This window comes from Schistocerca piceifrons, chromosome 7 (assembly GCF_021461385.2).
Source record: "Schistocerca piceifrons isolate TAMUIC-IGC-003096 chromosome 7, iqSchPice1.1, whole genome shotgun sequence".
Lineage (NCBI taxonomy): Eukaryota > Metazoa > Arthropoda > Insecta > Orthoptera > Acrididae > Schistocerca > Schistocerca piceifrons.
The window spans coordinates 770,872-791,551 of record NC_060144.1 but is presented as its reverse complement, the minus strand read 5'-3'; positions in this window follow the sequence as shown (position 1 = coordinate 791,551).

Here is a 20,680-nt window from a genome sequence, read left to right as displayed (position 1 = left end):
TAAGTAAACTTAAAAATTGCAATGGAAAGTGTATACTGTGCAACAAAAACTGGTACTTATTGTGATAATACTTGTCTGGCATGCTATATTATTAAAAAAGTTGATAAAAGAAGAAGTGCGAACATGGGAAAATACAAAGGTGAACTTGTGTGTTCAGCACCAACGACTAACCTACTAACAATGAACATTTGCAAGAAAATGGGGCGTCTTCCCACTGCTATCACTATAAGGGTAGAAATGTAAGTCTAAAATGAAAGACTTGGTACTGTTTGAATTGCTGTAAAGACAAAACGCATGAAAATGTTAACATCAAAGACACTAAAGACAATATTATAGCATTTCTATTAGATGAAATTCATGGGTTAAAACTAAAAAAATGATGAACTTAAACAACAAAAACAACAGTTTGAATCTCCATTGTACAGTGATGTGCTAATAGAAAATTTGATTAGTAAAAATATAGGCAACAGGACCAATGAACATAAACTGGAACTGTGATGAATGTAGGTTGAACTGGAACTGTGATGAATGTAGGTTGAAAACTATTTGGTCTAAAATATGTAACATACCCTATTATAATGGACCTGAAGGTAATGAAATTCACACAATCACATCTGAAGCCAAACACGCAAAGCAGAACAATATGTATTGTGGCACAAATAGTGCAGATATATTTAAATCGTCGAATAAAAACCACATGAAAAAAATCTTGCAGCAAGAATAAAAGAACAATGTATCAAATGCAAGGGATAAAGAACAAGGTGGAACACAGAGTCACGAAATACCAAGGGAAAAGACAACATACATCAGAATCTACTCTAATGGTTTTGGAAGAGGGATGGCTACAAAAACGAAGACCCTGACAATTAAAAAAAAATTAAATTGAAGGCATAGTGAAACCTGGAGCAAGATTCGACCAGATCCTTACCAATACTGAAGACTGCAGTAATTTTACTTTGACAAGGGGTGACTTTGTAGTTCTTATAGGTGGTTCCAATGATGTGTACCATAATGAAACAGCAACAACAGCTCTGAAGACAACACTGGGAAAGTTAACAAACACAAATCTTATATTATTTAAAATACCTCATTGTTACAATTTAATTGAAACATCATGTGTAAACAGAGAAATAACCAAAGCTAACAAGTATTTTGAAACAATTTGCAAACAGTTTAAAAATGTAATGCTTTTAGATATTAAGGAATGTATCAGTTGCAACCATCAAACCTCTGACAATTGAAACTGATCACAAACTTGTCATACAAGACATGGTCAAGGCCTAAGTGGTTTAGGAAAGACACTGCTAGCCCAAAAAATACTTAGTATGGTAAATAACAAATTATCTTGCATCAGCAATTTGGAACATGTGTCTCAAAACTCAGGACAAGATCAGGGTAATGTATAAGGCTGACTAAGCCTGAAATGTATCAGACTTGGTCAAAACAAAGCACTTCAGATCACAACACAAAAAACACACTTAAAGTAAATGATCAAACTAAGCCCAACATAAGCAATGTACCACCTTGCAGCAAAAATGAATTACTCTTGTTACATATAAATGTACAGTCCCTAAGAAACAAAGTCAGTGAACTACAGCATTGGCTGGATGAAATTCAGTGTGGCATTCTCTGTGTGAATAAATGTTGGATTAAAAGTGAGGAACTAACCTTATTTGTACCATTTGGCTACTCACTGGCAACAAGCTACTGTAGATCAAACAATGCCCTTGGTGGAGTGTCCATTTATGTCAACAAGAACTTGAATCTAAAGTATTCAATCATAGACCTCACAAGCGTGTCTCTTGAAGGACTATTTGAAGCATCTGCCTTGGTTATACAGACTCAGAAACTCATTATTGCAACAGTTTACTGACCACTCTGAATTAAACTTACTGACTACCAAATACAAGCAGTATAAGACATTTATCATTGGAGATATTAATATAGATGTTAGAGTAAAGAGAAACATTGTGGTATACATCCTCTAAATATCTTAATACCAATGAATTACTACTGCTTAAATTAAAAACCGACCAAAATGGAGGCATGCCTTGACAATACAATTAGCAATGTGTATAGAATCAAGTAGAGTGGGATACCATCAAACCAGGACTATCTGACCATGATGGCATACGGCTCAAAATTGGAAATCCGACACTTGATGATACCAGGATGCTTACTACATAAGGGCTCTCAAGTAAGAGAACAATGAAGTAATGAGAAATGAACTGAGTAGAATAGAATGGGCTAGAATACTAACCATTGGCAAAGATATAAATGAAAGCTTTTCTGCATTCATATCCAATATAAAAAATACATTAGAGAGTAACTGCCCTCATTACTAAGAGATGGAACCATAGCAATATGCATAAACCTGGCATCAGGGACCTTCCCTTCTTGCTTAAAAACAGCAAAGCTGAAACCACTGTTCAAATTACAGACCAATAGTCCTACTGCCTGTATTTTCAAAAATGTTAGAAAAAGTTTTTTATAAGAGATTGTCTGATTTCCTAAATAAAAATAAAATTCTCTCTCCTTCACAGCATGGCTTCAGGAAAGGTTATTCAACTGAAAGTGCAGTACTTGAATTTCTTAATGAAATCTATACTAAACTGGATGCAAGTGAGTTTGTGACAGGCATGTGTCTTCATTTATCTAAAGCTTTTGACATCATTGACCATAATGCCCAACTGCAGAAGCTTGACCAATTAGGAATTAGAGGTATATCCAATGAGTGGCTCAAGACATACCTATGTGGTCGCAAACAGGTGGTTGAAGTGCAGTATACTGACCATAACAAAATCAGCTACACCTATTCAGGATATGAAAATGTGAAATGTGGTGTCCCTCAAGGATCAGTATTAGGACCCATTCTGTTTCTCCTCTATGTCAATGATCTTATGTACAACAAGTATTGTCAAACTGCCCTCCAATTTGCAGATGATACAAGCTTCCTTATTAGTGGTAAAACAGAAGAAAAACTAAAAGACTCCGCTATCCAAACAATGAACAGTGTAGATCAGTGGTTCAGCTACAACAAGCTAATTATAAACAAAGGAAAGAAAGTAGCACTGAACTTCTATAATGTAAAAGGAAGACACCACCCAAACATAGAAATAGAACTTAGGGACAGAGTTCTTGAAAGTGTTGACAGCACTAAATTTCTGGGACTCTGGCTACAGAACAACACAAAATGGGAGGTACACATTGAATATTTGCAAAGAAAACTAAGCAAAACCTGTTACATGATAGGGATCTTAAAAACTTGTTGCAGCAAAGCCAGCCTGTTAAGTGTATACTACTCCTATGTGCATTCTGTAATTAAATATGGCATAATCTTCTGGGGCAATACAACAACAAATATTAAACTTTTCAGGATGCAAAAGAGAATACTAAGAATTATTGAAGGGGTAAACAATACAAAATCATGCAGACCTATATTCAAAAAACTGTCAGTTCTTCCTCTTCCTTGCATTTTTATCTACAAAACATCAGTTTTCATCAAACGATATATCGATAGACACACAGATATCTTATTAAAAATGAAGATATACATGCACACTATACAAGGCAAAAATCTGACCTTCATATGAAACAGGTGAGAACATCATTGTGCCATAAAGGCACACTGCATACTGGGATAAAGATTATCAATAATCTACCTAAACATATTAAATCAATAGGTAAACTCTGTAGTTTTAATTCTGAAGTAAAGGCATATTTAATTGATCATTGCTTTTACGGTCTGACAGAATATATAAAAGTCAAACAACAAAAATAAAGATGCATTATTAATATTCTACTTTGTATGTTGCCTGTAATGTTTGTTGTATTTATGAATCTGTGCTAAGTTACTTCTAGTCCTTAAGATTGCAATACAAACTGTATTTTATCTTGTAAATATCTAACCATGTCCAATATCCTTGTATATATTCTATACATATAGGATTTGAAGTACTAAATAAAATTAAAAAAATAAATAAATAAAATAAAACCACAACACACAAAAAAGTGGCACAGCTTGCACCTCAATGAAATTAGAATACTTCTACTCATGCTGAAGGACAAAACTGAAGGCAATCAAGAAAACAAGAATAGATATTTAAACTTAAGAAAAACATACAAATCTGAAATTAAAGCAGCAAAAATGAAAGCAAATGATGAGTATATTTTAAATTCTAAAAACGAATTAAAAGCTGCCTGGAACATAGTTAAAAGTGAGATAAACATGGGGAAAGAACCAATCAGTAACCCAATTAATAGCAACACTCTCAACGAATACTTCATAAATTCAGTAAATACTCGTGTACAAAAAAGTGACGATTTGACTGATGCAGAAGCTTTTCTTTTTAAATCACAGAATAAAACAGATAAAAGATTTAACAGGAGTAGAATAACTTCTACAGATATAAATAACTCTATAAACAAGTTGAACAACTCTAGAACCGAAGACTACTATGGATTCAGTAACTTTCTAATAAAGGCTATAATTAAGGAAATTAGAACTCCTCTACTCTACCTTTCAAATAAAATCCTTGATGTTAGCATTTTCCCTGATTATCCTAAAATTACGGTTACTCCCCATATACAAGAAGGGTGACAGAGAAATGCGAGATAACTACAGACCAATATCAATTGTCCCTATACTGGCCAAAATCATAGAGAGCTGCTCCCACATACAGATTTACATGTATTTTGAGAGCAATAAATTACTTATTATTTGGATTTAGAACTAATCAGTCAACCATAGAAGCTATTGAAAGCCTGATAACTGTAATGCACAACACTTTTGAAAGGAAACTGACCACCTGTATGTACAACACTCATAGACTTAAGCAAAGCATTTTATTCAGTATCTCATGAGATAATTGTTAAAAACTTAGAATATTATTGTACTGCAGACAAATCACTTAATTTGATTAAGTCATACCTAAATAATAGGCAACAATTAGTGTATGCGAACAATGACAGGTCAGATCTAATGAAAATTAACAGAAGAATTGCACAAGGCTCTGTTCTTGGACCCTTCCTCTTTATTATCTATGTTAATGACTTCTCAAACTATATAGCCCGCAAAAATGTTTTCTATGCTGATGATATGACCATGATCTCCACAAGTGAGAGTATGCAAGAGGTGGTGAACAAAATAATGATCTGATCATAGACTAAAGGCTTGCACGGCAGGTGTTGTCATCACTTAACACTTCCGGGCCGAGATTCCACAATCCATACATAAAACTGTCCCCTGACGTTTTGCCTTCGACTGTGGAAGGCATCCTCAAGGACAAGTGGCGAACTGCAACGAAAGCGCGAGTGAGCTCTGTATATGTGTGTGGCACTGCTGTCAGTCATGTGATGTCGGCTGTGCTATGATCTCTGATATTTCCAACTTTCTCAACTGAAATTAATCAATTGTCATGCTGTTGCTGCAATGTTGACATCCATATCTTATCCAGCTTAATGCCTTCATCTTTTCTATTAAAATTATTGCAGTGTTTGGCAATCTCAATAGCCTTTCTGTACATTCGTGCATAATAATGTGATGCTTTTGCTATGACGGTCGTCTCACTAAACTTTATTTTGTATTCACCTTCCTGAAACACATCATCCACTACAGCCGATTTATCAATATGTTCGAGGTGGCAGTTCCTTTTATGTTCACCCAGACTGGTGTCGATGCTTCTCCTTGTTGTCCCTATATAGACCTTTCCACAACTGGTGTAGCTAGAGGATGTCGTTTATCTCTTGCAGATCTTAAACATTCTTTTAGTTTCGTGGCGGGTCTGAAAACAGTTTTCACATCATACTTGCTTAAAATTTTTCCAATGTGATCAGTGACCTTTCTGATAAATGGTATGAACACTTTCCCCTTGGGTTGTTGTCGATCCTCATCCATCCTGGTTGTCTGTCTAGGGCGAAGTGCATGATCTCTCTCTCTGTTGGAATACCCATTCTTCTTGAAGGTCGCTCTAAGGTGTTCAATCTCATCATCCAAGTGAGCTAGTTCACATATTTTGTGTGCCCTGTCTATTAATGTTTTAATCACCCCTTGGGTGGTGGTCAGAATCTCTCTGCAGATAACGATCAGTGTGTGTGTCTTTTCTGAAAACCTTATGACCCAATGATCCATTCTCTTTTGATTACAGTCACATCTGCGAAGTTCAGGTGACCATCGATTTCCTTTTCCACAGTGAATTGAGTTCTTGGATTAATACTATTCAGATGTGACGATTGGAATAAGATTGACAATCTTACATTTAGAACTATGGAAGTAAGTGCAGAAATATCAGAAATTAGACAAAAGAGGAAGTTCGATAGCTTACAGAAGAACACGTCGGGAGGCAAAAGAGAGGATAATTCTTGGACAGTTATTAATCTTTCAGACAAAGTCTTGACTGTAGATGAAGTTCCAGTACTTTATAAGAGTGGAAATTTTGCAGTGACATCCCCAATGATTCCCACGGAAGATTTGTGGCGAATGTTGAGGCAGGTATCTGTCAGCTGTCACAGCAGTCCGCTGATGTTATAAGAATGGAAACAGCTAGAATTTTGCACACATGTAAGCCACCTAATAGTAAACTATCACAGGCACAAAGGAAGGCACTGAGGGATATCAACGTAGATGAAAACATCATCGCGATTTCTGCAGATAAGGGAAACACTACTGTCGTATTGAACAGTAAAGATTATCAGGAAAAACATCATGGACATTTTAGAACCAAACAATTACAAACTCAGAAGGATCTGACCACGAAGATTTTAACAATGACCAATCAATTGGAGAAAGTGTCTTCCCTCTCTTCAGTCGACAAGAAGCAACTGTTTAAATCAGCAGATCAGAAGCTTACTCACCCAGACTCTATGGGTTACCCAAGGTCCATAAACCGCTGGTACCTTTGAGACCTATAGTCAGCGCAATAGGGTCTCCCACCCATGAATTAGCTGGACACCTTGCCTCGCTGCTGAAACCTCATGTTGGTGGAACTCATAGTCATGTTAAAAATTCATATCACTTCATCGATATTATTAAGGAAATTAGAGTGGGGTATAATGATATCCTGGTCAGTTTTGATGTGGTGTCGTTGTTTTCCATGATTCCGGTGAACAAAGTGATCACAGGTATAGCGAACATTGTTCCTAGTGATGTGTTGTTGTTGTGGTCTTCAGTCCTGAGACTTCTCTATCCTTTGCAAGCTTCTTCATCTCCCGGTACCTACTGCAGCCTACATCCTTCTGAATCTGCTTAGTGTATTCATCTCTTGGTCTCCCTCTTCAATTTTTACCCTCCACACTGCCCTCCAAAACTAAATTGGTGATCTCTCAATGTCTCAGAAGATGTCCTACCAACCGATCCCTTCGTCTAGTCAAATTGTGCCACAAGCTGCTCTTCTCCCCAATTCTATTCAATACCTCCTCATTAGTTACGTGATCTACCCTTCTAATCTTCAGCATTCTTCTGTAGCACCACATTTTGAAAGCTTCGATTCTCTTCTTGTCTAAACTATTTATTGTCCACGTTTCACTTCCATGTAAATACTTTGAGAAACGAATTCCTGACACTTAAATCTATACTCGATGTTAACAAATTTCTTTTCATCAGAAACGCTTTCCTTGCCATTGCCAGTCTACATTTTATATCCTCTCTACTTCGACCATCATCAGTTATTTTGCTCCCCAAATAGCAAAACTCCTTTACTACTTTAAGTGTCTCATTTCCTAATATAATTCCCTCAGCATCACCTGACTTAATTCGACTACATTCCATTATCCTCATTTTCCTTTTGTTTATGTTCATCTTATATCCTTCTTTCAAGGCACTGTCCATTCTGTTCAACTGCTCTTCCAAGTCCTTTGCTGTCTGTGACAGAATTACAATGTCATTGGCGAACCTCAAAGTTTTTATTTCTTCTCCATGGATTTTAATACCAACTCCAAATTTTTCTTTTGTTTCCTTTACTGCTTACTCAATATACAGATTGAATAACATTGGGGAGAGGCTACAACCCTGTCTCACTCCCTTCCCAACCACTGTTTCCCTTTCATGTCCCTCAACTCTTATAACTGCCATCTGGTTTCTGTACAAATTGTAAATAGCCTTTCGCTCCCTGTATTTTACCCCTGCCACCTTTAGAATTCTCTAAGTCTACAAATGCTAGAAATGTAGGTAAGCCTTTCCTTAATCTTTATTCTAAGATAAGTCGTAAGGTCAGTATTGCCTCATGTGTTCCAATATTTCTACGGAATCTTCCCCAATGTCGGCTTCTACTAGTTTTTCCATTCGTCTGTAAAGAATTTGCGTTAGTGTTTTAGGAGCTGTGGCTTATTAAACTGATTGTTCGGTAATTTTCACATCTGTCAACACCTGCTTGCTTTGGGATTGGAATTATTATATTCTTCTTTACGTCTGAGGGTATTTCACCTGTCTCATACATCTTGCTCACCAGATGGTCGAGTTTTGTCAGGATTTGCTCTCCCAAGGCCGTCAATAGTTCTAATCGAACGTTGTCTACTCCGGGGGCCTTGTTTCGACTCAGGTCTTTCAGTCCTCTGTCAAACTCTTCACTTCCCATTTCATCTTCATCTACATCCTCTTCCATTTCCATAATATTGTTTTCAAGTACATCGTCCTTGTATAGAACCTCTATATACTCCTTCCATCTCTCTAATTTCCCTTCTTTGCTTAGAACTGGGTTTCCATCAAAGCTCTTGATATTCATGCAAGTGGTTCTCCTTTCTCCAAAGGTCTCTTTAATTTTCCTGTAGGCAGTATCTATCATACCCCTAGTGAGATAAGACTCTACATCCTTTCATTTGTCCTCTAGCCATCCCTCCATAGGTATTTTGCACTTTCTGTCGATCTCATTTTTGAGACGTTTGTATTCCTTTTTGGCGGCTTCATTTACAGCATTTTTATATTTTCTCCTTTCATCAATTAAATTCAATAATTCTTCTGTTATGCAAGGGTTTCTAGGAGCCCTTGTCTTTTTACCTACTTGATCCTCTGCTGCCTTCACTATTTCATTCCTCAATGCTACCCATTCTTCTTCTACTGTATTTCTTTCCCCCATTCCTGTCAATTGTTCCCTTATGCTCTGCCTGAAACTCTGTACAATCTCTGGTTTAGTCAGTTTATCCAGGTCCCATCTCCTAAAATTCCCACCTTTTTGCAGTTTCTTCAGTTTTAATCTACAGTTCATAACCAATAGATTGTGGTCAGAGTCCACATCTGCCCCTGGAAATGTCTTACAATTTAAAACCTTCTTCCTAAGTCTCTGTCTTACCATTATATAATCTATCTGGTATCTCCACGTTTCTACCATGTATACAGCTTCTTTGATGGTTCTTGAACCAAGTGTTAGCTATGATTAAGTTATGCTCTGCGCAAAATTCTACCAGGCGGCTTCCTCTTTCATTTCTTAGCCGCAATCCATATTCACCCACTATGTTTCTTTCTCTCCCTTTTCCTACTCTCGAATTCCAGTCACCCATGACTATTAAATTTTCGTCTCCATTCACTACCTGAATAATTTCTTTTATCTGATCATACATTTCATCAATTTCATCGTCATCTGCAGAGCTAGTTGGCATATAAACTTGTACTACTGAAGTAGGCATGGGCTTCGTGTCTATCTTGGCCACAATAATGCGTTCACTATGCTGTTTGTAGTAGCTTACTCATACTCCTAATTTTTTTATTCATTATTAAACCTACTCCTGCATTACCCCTATTTGATTTTGTATTTATAACCCTGTATTCACCTGACCAGAAGTCTTGTTCCTCCTGCCACCGAACTTCACTAATTCCCACTATATCTAACTTTAACCTATCCATTTCCCTTTTTAAATTTTCTAACCTACCTGCCTGATTAAGGGATCTGACATTCTACGCTCCGATCCGTAGAATGCCAGTTTTCTTTCTCCTCTTGAATAGTCCCCTTGAGTAGCCCGGAGATCTGAATGGGGGACTATTTTACCTGAAAGGATGACATCATCATTTGATCATACAGTAAAGCTGCATGCCCTCAGGAAAAATTATGGGTGTAGTTTCCTAGTGATATTTTTTCATTATTCAGACATTGCCGTACAACAACTTATTTTCAACATAATAATGTTTTTTTATGAACAGATTGATGGAGTGGCTATGGGAAATCCTCATAGTCCAGCTGTGGCTAACTTGTTCATGGAGAACTTTGAACAATGGGCAGCCGATGTCACATGATTGACAGCAGCACCCTCTGTATGGCTTATATATACAGCACTCACTCGTGCTCTTGTTGCAGTTTGCCGCTTGTCCACAGAGGATGCCTTCCACAGTCAAAGGCAAAACGTCAGAAGAGGAAATTTATTTTAACCTGAAGGTACAGAAAGCAGAGAATCACAGTGTCAAACTATTGGGACTAAAAATAGACCAAAGGCTCTCATGGGATGACCATTAACCTATCTGACAGGCAAATGTGCATGCATAATATTCCTGCTGTATAAACTTAAGATATTCTGTCAGTAAAAGTTTATTGATGCTCTGCTACTGTGCATTCTTTGTCACAGTTACAATACGGGGTAATTCACCAGGCACAAGTGTTTATTCAAATGAAAGGAAAATCAATTACATGTATAAAAGGACTGGGTCCAAGAGAAACCTGTAAGGAGCACTTAAGTATATTAAACATAATGACACTCCCAAGTCTCTATATGTATAACTGCTTAATATATGTAAAAGAAAATATACAACAATTTACACAGATTATGAATTTACATTTGTACACCACTCAAAACAACTGCATGCTTGATATACTGTATTCTAGGCTGTCACTGACACAGAGCAGTTACAAACAACTAAGTCTAAACTTATATATAATAAACTGCCACAATCGGTCAAAACCCTCACCCTCTTTAAATTTAAGAAGCTATTACGCACATGGCTCAAAAATAAAGCATACTAATCAACTGAAGAATATGTTGGAAGTAATTTGGAAGGCATGTATAAACAATTAAATAATGAAACTATCATTAACTAAATGTGTAAAACTATACAATTAATTCTTGAACATAAACTGTGTAATGATTATTGCTGAAATTGTCTGATTAGTAAGACTTTTAAGAAGTTTATGCATTTGTATGTATTTATCTATGTAAAATGATGATGTTAGTAAAGTGTACAAATCACAAACTACTACAAAGATGTATGTGTATGTATACATAATGTATAATGTAAAAATAACTATACTATTATGAAATATGTAAAATGTATTTTGATGAAGCCAATTGCATGGTAAACATGCTGAACCACTAATAAATAAACATGTGGCGCTGATGAGGTCGACGCCAGTATCGAAATAAGTATCGTCTTTGAACTAAGCTAAACATTATCTTTGTGGAGTTCCGCCATTCAATTCTGTGTAAGCCTTATTTGTGTAAAGAGGTGAATAAATGAACTACTGTAAAATGGGAGTGTTGTTTCATGAAACCGACCTGCACTTCCTCCTCACTGGTGACCCTGAGTTGTAACATCTTCCGTTTTCACCGTTTTACTGTGTTCGCGGCCTCTGCGTAGATTATTTTCACGTGTATTACATCAACAAAACATTCAAACAATGACTTCGGCCAAACACCTAGTGCCGGATTTCGTGATCGAGATGCATCATGTTGCGGGCAATGTACACCCACCAGGACTGCAACACGATGCCTCTCTCTCGACGATTACGCCGATTTTGCCGGACGTTTTCGAGCCTGCAACAATAAGTGAGGTTAGGAGTGTGCATGACTCTGGCTATCAAACGCCTTTTTTCCCTCCACATGTGCCCTCCCTCATCGACTGTGCAGTTACCTCTTACGGATCTCCGTGCAGTGCGAGACTAATGCCGATTTCTGCAAATGCTTCGTCGGACAAACTACCACTGCCATGACAACAATTTGCTATGCCGCAATCCGTGCCATCCCATGTGGATACCTGCCACGTGGCTGGAACTGTTCCATTCACAGGTCAACCTCCTCAGCATCCGACCACGCCTGCGCATACCTCGGTTCAGCATCAGCACATGCCTTCCTACTTCGAAACCTCAGACTGCAACACGAACAAAAACTTATCTGTGCCTGACCTCCACCTCCATCCCACTGCCACACCTTGGTGTTTTGTGCCATGACATTCACCTTATCCACACACTGTTTTGAGTGGAGTGACTATGAACAGTGAACATTCGCATATTGCATTCTACGTTCGACACCATTTCCCACACTGTGCTTCTGGACAGCCCGCACCTCCGCAGCCTCCCTGCTACTCAGGTGGCCCTGGCTCTGATCAAACATCGAGCTTTCCATGAACAAAAACTTTGAACTTTTTCTCACCTGTCGCCCACGCGCCAACTCCAGTTGAGCTTCCACTACCATTCTCAGCACATCTCGATGCCTCATCCGCATCGGTCTTCCGCAAAGCGTCAATTCAAGCACACTCGCAACGTGTTGAGCTTCCAAACCCACAATCGACACATTGTGGTGTCTCACCCATGTCAGCCTTCCGCGTTATGATGGATCGCACTCAACTACAACTTGTAACCTTCACACTGCCATCCGAACAGCCATCGTTACCACATCCCCTGTAGGCACACTCTCCTGGAATTCTACAGCAACAACAGCTCGATTCAGGCAGTACCCCGACGAACTCAGCTCAATCTGTTCTTCTGAACATTCTACAACACTTACCGACGCTGCCGCCATTTAATCCCGACAGAGCGACAACCTGGTTCAAAATTGTGGACGAAGTGTTCGACCATTACAAACTCGACGAGTCAAGCAGGTTTCTGTGCCACAACACCCATCTGCACGAGCAGGAGGACTTGATTGCTGACCTGGTCGATGCCCGGGACTCATCTACCCGATACACTCTAGCCAAAGAGACAGCTCTACTTCGGCTTGCACGCTCAACTGAGGCAGCAATACAGCAAGTACTCCACGTCGAGCAACTAGGTAACGACAAACCTTCCCAGCTCTGGAGACGGCTGTCTGCCCTGGTCAGCGCCAATCTATTCTCTGACACAGCTCTCCTCGCCATCTGATCAGATAAACTATCTCCTCACATCCGCTTGCTCTGGCTCAAAGGCCTCCTAAACCTGTCGAGCAAAGAATGACGATTGCTGACAAGCTACACGATGCATCACTGCTCCACTTCGCCTACCTGACAAGTCTCAGGTTCAGGCTCGTCGCCCTGCATTCGGACGCGGCCGGGGCCGTACTGTGCCGACTGTTCCACTCGCCCCGGGAAGCAGTAAACAAGAAACTGTGACGTCACCGGCTCTTCCCGCGGTCACGCCCCCTCCTGCAACCGAACCTGCTGTGGCCACCGAACCTGAGCCACCGCCACTGGCAACGAACTTTCCGCACGAAATGCAACCGCACTACCTGTACTGTTACTTCCACACACGGTTTGCTGAGGCGGCACGGAACTGTAGACCACCCAGCTACTTCCCAAACACCAATCGCAGGTAGGTTCGGGTGCCGCCTCCTGCGCTCAACATGACAGGCACCCCCCAGTGCTACATTCTGTCCGGGAACGACCAGATAATTGTGGACGACTTTACATTAAAGACATTTCGTCGGGGCATCTTTTTCTAGTGGACACAGGCGCCGATGTTTCACAGCTGCCCCCCTGCTTAGCATCGTCGAACATCCACCCTTGTCATACTTCACTGCAAGCCGTGAATTCCACTAAACTACAATGCTCAGGTTCAACCTCACACGTCATCTCACTCTCCGCAAACTGCAAACTCGAGTGGACTTTTTTAGTATTCAAAATCGCTAAACCTATACTAGGAATTGACTTCTTGCGACACCACAAAATTTCACCGGACCTAGTGCGAAACACAGTGTTTCATCACTCGTCAAAGGCTCACTTCCCCAGTGCTCCTGTGCACATTGGTCCAGTCTCATCTCATCCGTACCTGCTTGTCTCTGTCAATAACATTACAAGAAACGATGGATAAGTGCCTTGTGGAGCTTGAACACATCACTCATCTATGCAAGGAAAACTTTGAGCTCTCCCTCCGTCTCTATGAAACATAGCTCCAGCTCTCCAATGCAAGAAAGGAATTACAGACACTACAGCAAGGACAAAGCAAGGTCAGTAAGTGCGCCGAATCTGCTTGCAATCCCAGCAATCGAGCTTCCATGTGTTTACCTCCCGCTACCCCTCGCAACTGTGCTATCAAGACTGCCATAACGTGTACTGACAGTTCCGTAGGGCCACAACCTCCTAACATGGCAGCGTTTGACACTCGGCCAGACACAAGTGTGCATGCGTGACGAGTGTCACGTGTTCCCGAACTGATAGCTCCTACTCCACCCCTCGTGGACAGCACCTCAAACAATGCAACTTTGGCTCCTGCGTGTCGCCAGGCGACCACCGCTGACAACACAAACAGTGCACTTGCACCAAGCGTTTCGCCCACGACCATGCTGCCACAGGTCGCGCCCTCAGACAATGGTCGCACTAATGCTTCACGTGCTCTACCGAGCTCTCCCAACGACGGTGCCACTGCTTTGGGGTGGCGGCCATCTTGTCACATTGACTCCTGGGACACTTCACCACCTCAGCTCCCGTCAGATCCGCCGAGTGCCCCCAAACACCACGACCTCGCCTCGCCTGCCCCGCCCTCCACACATTGTAAACAATCCGCCTCCCATGCTGCCGGCAACATGGCATGGTTCACAAGGTTCACCTCACACCAGGTCCTCCGATCTCCAGTAAACCACGTCGACTTTGTCCTGACCGCCTCTCCGATCTTAAAAAGCAGATTTATGAGCTTCTATGCTCCAGCGTCATTGAACTGTCTGCCAGCAGCTGGTTTACACCCATTCATATGACACCCAAGAAAGACAGGTCCTGGCGCATGTGTGGAGACTACCGTAGACTAAAGCATGAACAATTATGGACATTTACCCCATACACAACATTGCCGACTTTACCAGTTCCCTCGCAGGTGTGACCATGTTCTCTGTCATTGTTTGCAAATGGGCCTACCACCAGATCCCCACGACTCCTGAAGACATCAAGAAGACAGCAATCACCACCTCAATTGCGTTATTTCAGTTTTGATTCATGCCCTTCGATCTGAAAACGCAACCCAGACCTGGCAACGCTTCATCAAGGAAGTGCTATTCGAACTAAAATTCTGCTTTGCATATCTTGATGACATTCTTGTGTTCAGCTCCTCCATCGAGGACAACATTCGACATGCGCAAACTGTTGAGACACTCTCGTGGCAGCAGGCACTGAGACCAACCAGGAAAATTGCAGCTACATCAACCCGCTGTCACTTTTCTTGGTTTTCGGGTTTCGGCATTTCACCGCCCACTGAGAAAGTACAAACAATACTAAACCTACCCAGACCATCATCATTCAAAGAGTTCCAGCGCTTTCTGGAGATGGTTAATTATTATCGCCATCATCTACCTCGGGCTGCTGAGATTCAGGCTCCACTGACGGACTCCTTGGCAGGCACCAAGACTTCTGGATCTTGGCCTGTTCCATGGACCGGTGCTATGACTGCCTCTTTCACTGCCCTCAAAAATCTTCTTCCTGAGGCCTGCACCATCGCGCATCCTCATCCCAATGCGCAGCTTTTCAGCACCACAGATGCAAGCAATACTGCCATCGGAACTGTCCTTAGCCAGACTGTCAATGGCCAAACTTCGCCTCTGCAGTTCTTCTCTCCAAATTAATGCAGGGGAAGAAATAGTAGGGAGGGATCCAAAAATTGATAGGTTAGAAGTAATTATGCAGCTTCTGAGTAAGCAGAATGAAAACATAAATAATTTAAAATCTGAAATGAAGGCTGAAATTGACGAAAGGTTAGGGGAGAATTTGAATAAGCAAATTAAATGCAATAAAAACTGAGTTAACTGAGGTCAAAAATACACTGGAAGGTAACTTAAAGATGATAGAATCGAGGGTGGACAATGTGGAGGAAAAAGTAATTGTTTTTGAAAATGAATTCATTGCTGAAAATAGTAACAGAGCCAGGGAAATTTAGGAACTTCAAAATGAAAATGAATCACTAGACGAAAAATTAGAAGACTTGAAAGTAAACAGTGTTAATGCAGTCAGCAGTGTTGAGAAGAAGGTTGACAGTTTAGAATCAAATCTTACCAATAAATTAGACACATTAAAAACTAAAATAAATCAAGTTGAAGAATATGTTATTAACAAGAATTTGTACAGTCATGGACCAGCATGGTTGAACCTTTTAGTGTAAAGTTTTCCTTGTGGTAATTTGCACCCAGTTGATTTTTTGCACCATTGCAAGGACAATTTTGTGCCAAGAATGTCTGATAATTCAAAAATTAAATCAGTCAAAAAATTTCTTGAAGGGGACTAACCAAAATTTCGATCAGTGGGAAACCTTTGCAAATTTTGAGAAAGCTTCTTAAACAAATTTTGGTCAGAATCTGAACAGGGGAGGATTAAATATGAATTTTTAAATGGAATTATTTTCATAGGGAGAGTGGGCACCATGAAAACATTTTGTAAAGATCAATTGAGAAAATTAATACATTTAGATAAACCTTTTGATGAAATGACACAAATAGATGTGCTGAAAAGAAGGCTACCTGAAAAATTGCAATGAGATTTAGTTCATGGGCCTGATGATTCTTTGGGAGAATTTTTAAAATATGTGGATAAATTAGATAGGGAATTAGAAAGAGGGAATATGCAAAATTTAGACAATGGTGAACACCAACAGGAGGGGGGGGGTATTCAAACAGGTATGGAGAGAGGAGAGAGGAGAGAATACAGAGACAATGGATATGAACAACACAGGGGAAGCAATAGGGATCATAATGGTAATCACAGAGACAGGGATAGAAATTTTGGAAATAGAAACAGATGGGATGACAGAAACATGGGGGAACAAAATTGGAGATCAAACAGAGAAAACAGTCAAGACAACTCCGGACCTCCTCAATGAAGGTCCGCAGTTTTGGGGCAAGAAAATTTAATCACAATAGGACCTACAATAACAACTGGGAATTTACAGACAGAGGAAGAAGGAGAAATGTAACTTATTATTATAATAAAACCAGTGAAAGACAAAACAAATACACACCACAAATAACAGACACTCATGTTCGACACCAAATTAATACTTTAAATTTTCATCAGAAATTTTGGGATACAATAAGAGAAAATAATCATGTTGAAAGCAACAAGGTAACTACTTCTGAGAACAAGCCAGATGAGGATATTGCAATTGTGCCAGAATTTTGTAATTTGGTAGAGAATGATAATCTATGTAATTCTGAAGTATCTGACAAACATTACAGCTCTGATTTGAACAAGTTATTTAATGAAAATGAAAAGTAATGTGAAGAGAGAGAGATGGAACTTAATGTGACTGTGAGTAGGATGCATGATGAGGAAAGGTTTGATTTTGATGAAAATATGGAAGCTAATGGTGTTGTTGAGAGTTGTACGGAGGTAAGTAATGGTGAGATTAATGCTGTGGGTGAGTATCAGGTATTCGTCGAGGTTATTTCAAATGAAGTAGTGAAGCTATGTGATGATGAAGTTGATAGTTGTGAGCATTATGATGATGTAAGTGTGGTTAGTAATGAGGAAGAGGACACTCATGCATCTGAAGAACAGGTAAAGTTAAGTCAGTGTAACCAATTTAATGTAGCAGAGGACTGTAATGTTGTGCCAACTAATAGTATGAAGTATTTAAACCCACATACAAGTTCTGAAGGAAAAGGTGAAATTTTTTTAAAAAATATTATGGAACAGTTGCAATTACAAAACAGATAGGGAAGAGTTTTGGAACTATTTAGCTAAAATTTGTAGAAGGTTATATCCTCACTGGTGGCAAAGTTTAAAATGTAATGAATATCTGTTGCATGCTCAACCTGTTGTATCCATAGATGATCATAATGAAAGTGTCAATGTGTGTGTGAAGTTGTTAAAAACTGATCAGGAAAATAATGAGGGTAATTTTAGAGAAATTGAAAATGACCTGTTACATGAACCATTAAAAGAAAAAGTAGAAGAGTGTGAATTGGGGTGTCCATACACTAAAGCTAAAGTAAACAATTGGGAGTGTAAATGTCTCATTGATACAGGGAGTCCTATTTCAGAAAAATTCAGAAATAAAATTAAAGACGGTGTTGGTTTTGTTGAGGCCCCTGTGATGGGAGTAAAGGTAAGAGGAGCTACAGGCAAACACAATAAAGTCATCAAAAGTCAAGTATATTTATCATTTGAAATAGAAGATGTGAAATTTGAGCAGGGCTGTCTTGTTGTTCCAAGTTTAGAAGAGAACATATTGTTTGGCATGGACTGGGTGTTAAAGGTAAGTGCTGCATTTAGCTGGAGTGAGATGAAGTTAATTGTGTGTGAACCCAAAAGCAATATTATTGTGTGTACAGAACTGTTTATTAAACAATGTGGAGAAGATTGCAATCATGTCAGGAAAATCATAGACTATGAAGAGAATTTGTACTGTTATGATAACAAGCCTGAGCTAAATTTTTCTGGTCAAGATTATGAAAAACTAGTTAAAAGCAAAGTAGAGGAATCAAAAGAGACAGTTGGAAAATTTATTGTGGGAATTTCAAGATGTTTTCAATGAAAAACCTGGAAGAGTCAGGAATTATCAATGCACTTTGCACGTTAAAAGTCATGAACCTTTTTTCCTCAAGCCTTATAGTATTCCTTTTGAAAAAAGAAAAGAAGTATAGTGTGAGATACAAAAAATGGAAGCATGGGGTATAATCAAAAGAAGTAACAGTGATTATAATAATCCTTTGGTGGTGGTTTCCAAACGTGGAGGTGGTGTTAGACTTGTACTTGATTCTAGGCACCTTAACAAATTTTTGAAAAGAGAAAATGATCATCCAGAAAACATAGATGAACTTTTACATAAATTTGAATGTGTGAAATTCATGAGCAGCTTAGACTTAACTTCAGGCTTTCACCAAATTTCTTTAGAAATAAATTCTAGAAAATACACTGCATTTTTGTATCGGGAAAAAGTTATCATTACTGTGTTGTACCATTTGGACTAACTGTTTCTGTTGCTGAGTTTATTAGAGCATTAGATCTTGTTTTGGGGGATGAACTACTGTCTAAACTTACTGTATATGTAGATGATATTTTGATTTCTGGAAAAACATGGGAAGAACATTCTGAATTGCTAACACAGGTGTGTACAAAATTAAGGGAAGGGGGTATGACCTTAAAGTTAGAAAAATGTAAATTTGAAGTAAATGAATTGAAATTTTTGGGACACATTATTTTGGAAAAGGGGATTGAACCTGACAGAGAAAAAATTGATGCTATAAAGAATTTTCCTGTTCCTAAAAATAAAAACAATTAAAATCTTTCTTTGGTCTTGCTGGATTTTACAGAAAGTATGTTAGTACTCAAGCTATGAATGCTTCTTGTTTATGTGATCTATTAAAGAAGAATACTGTCTGGGATTGGTCATCTGATTGTCAAAAAGCATTTGATAAGATAAAGAAACAACTTTCACAGAGCAGAATACTATATAGGCCTGACATGTCTTTACCCTTCTGTTTGATGACTGACAGCAGTGATACAGGATTAGGAGCACACATATTTCAGGAAAAAGTTGTAAGAGATCATATTGAACACCATTCCATTGCATTTGCTAGTGGAGTATTACAAAAGTATGAAAAGACTTACACTGTGACTGAAAAAGAACTTTTGGCTATACATTGGGCTTTCAACAAATTTAAAAATTATCTTCTTGGACGCAAAGTAATTGTTTACTCTGACCACAAAGCACGAAGTTACTCACAGGATTGTAGCCTTTATCATAGTAGAATCACCAGATGGACATTATTCTTACAGCAATTTGATTATAAAATTAAATATATTATGGGGAAGGAAAATGTTATTGCTGATGCATTTTCTAGGTCACCTGTTGGGCTAAATTCTGATAATGAAACAGGCATTGATGACAAAAATTTCAAAATTATGTATTTGAAGGGGATAAAAGAGGAAGGAGAAATTTTAAAAATTTGTAATGATATTAGGAGACACCAAAATCATGATGAATATTGGAAACTGGTAAAAAGTTATTTGGGAGTTAAGCAAAAGGTAGATGATTATTATAAAGTACACAAAGGGATTCTGTTCAGAAGATTAAGACCTGATTTGGATGACTGGAAATTATGTTGGCCTGAGCAGCACATAGACACATTAGTTAAGTATATACATGAGAGCTTTGGACATTGTGGTTCTGTCAAATGCATACAAAAAATTCAGGAAAACGTCTATTTTTATAATATTGCCAGAAGAATGAAGAAAAAATTAGCAGCCTGTGACCAATGCCAAAGAGTAAAGGTGAGTAATCAAACATGCAGAGGGATGATGCAAAATATTTTGCCCAGCAAAAATTTAGAGCTAACAGCTTGCGACATTTATGGAGCCCTCCCCTTTTATTTCTTATCCTACTGCCTGTCACTGATTCTATTCTATTTTTCTTCTGCTGCTGATGAGACGGGGCTAGGCTGAACTCTCCAGTAGTACCTATTTCTATCTTTCTTTCCCATCCACATATTTTGAGGTATCGCTCCTCCCTTGTTGCAGTGTCTATAATTGTACCATGTCCTCATGCTCTTCAATACAGTTCAACAAGCAATTGTTTTCTTAAATGCTGTCTGGTAACAC